This window comes from Otolemur garnettii, unplaced genomic scaffold (assembly GCF_000181295.1).
Source record: "Otolemur garnettii isolate 467f Iridium unplaced genomic scaffold, OtoGar3 scaffold00027, whole genome shotgun sequence".
Taxonomy (NCBI): domain Eukaryota; kingdom Metazoa; phylum Chordata; class Mammalia; order Primates; family Galagidae; genus Otolemur; species Otolemur garnettii.
The window spans coordinates 151,717-153,324 of NW_003852422.1; the positions used below are offsets into that span (position 1 = coordinate 151,717).

The 1,608-nt window shown below is 37.9% G+C and overlaps 1 protein-coding gene across 1 annotated transcript in view; it reads right to left on the bottom strand.

The window, feature by feature from the left end:
- The window catches only part of ADNP2 (ADNP homeobox 2), a 31,569-nt gene that overhangs the window by 28,616 nt on the left and 1,345 nt on the right, over window positions 1-1,608 (bottom strand). The gene's annotated exons all lie outside the window — the stretch shown is intronic.

The following is a 1,608-nucleotide window of genomic DNA, read 5'->3' on the forward strand; positions in this document are numbered from 1 at the left end:
AAAAAAAAAAAAAAAAGACTTCAAAATTTATACTGTGAGAAGAGATTTCAGGAACCCCACAGTGCATTTCTTTCTAAATGCTAAGTACAAGGTCACTTTCAAGCCTTGACTGGCTCCTTTGGTCAGAGAAAAGCTCAATACAAATTTTGCTAAAGATTTCCACTCTATCAGACTTCATTTCCTCCCTGAAGTTCCACTATCTTCTCTATCCTGTGGGGTACTTCTTTCTCCCAAAGCTGGCTGTTAAATAAGACTGTCTCAAGCACAGTCCATCATCCACATGTATCTGAAACAGGGAAGCTAAAATTACTGCATGCAAGGAGCAGTCTCAACTTACACAGCAAGAGCTGACCTTATTATAGGGTTAGAGAAGCACAGAACACAAGGACTAGTGAACTTCCAGAAGTAGTGTTTAGGGATTGGCTGATTCCACCAGTAGGATACTGGAGGCTACTGCTGACTGGCTGGCTCTCAGGAGGGCATTACTGAAATGAGGCTTTCAGTGAGCTCTATAGCTATTCCCAAGGCTTAGGACTACAGCTAACAAACTATCAATGTTTTTCAGAACTTGAGGAATAGGAACTTTTCATTCTCAAATACAAGTGCCCCCATCCCCTCGCTGTCATCGTGGTTCCCCAAAAAACAAGCACACTGATCCCATTTTATTTTTAAAAGGAGAAAAGGTTTCCCTTCTTTAGCAGTTTGTCAACAGCTTTAAGGAAACCAACTGAGAATAAAATACACAACACAATTACATAAGTTTCATAACTGTTACTAATTACTTAGGGGAAGGGAAGCTGACTTTTACTTGTAATTTATCCATTCTAAGCATAATTTATTCATTTTTAGATCCATCATTAAGACTTTTACCATAATTTATCCATTCTAAAATACAAGTCCATATAAAATGCCCAATGAATAACTAGGAAAGAAATGGTTCAATGATTTCATATTTATAGATCCTCTACAGATACTGTTGTCAATGTATTCTTTGTACTCTATAAAATCTGTATTTTCACCACTAGGAAAGAGTAGGCTGGGTCAGCCAACTTTATTTCCATATTATGCACTAATTCAATAAATATTTGTTCTCCAATTTTGTGATAAACATGGAACTACTATTAAAATTTCATGCACATACACAAGAAAATATTTCCCATAGGAGTATTAAAGGGTTACTTTTGCTGTTTTAGTATCACAGTCACTTAAGGATGTTTTATTATGAAAAAATACACTTAAAAAATTAAAGTCATTCAGGTAATAAGCAATATATCTTAAGCCACAGACCCTTCTTTTTTAGTTCCTATGAAATCTAAATTCTAAAAGAATTTTCACTTGAGGCAGCACAGCACAATGCTCACCAGCACAGAGTCTGGAGCTATGTGCCTGAGTTTAAACCAACTCCTCTGTCAACTACCTGGCTAACCTTGGGCAAACCACTTAATCTCTCCAGGCCTCTGGATGCTTCATCTGTAAAACGGAGAGTTAAAGAGTGAGGGGCAGGGCTAATTTACCTCCTGACAGTGTAAACCTGGGTTCAAAGTTAAAAGGTGTCACCAAAATCCTGGGAGCTCTTCAGCCAGAAATCTGGCCATCGGCTCGGCGCCT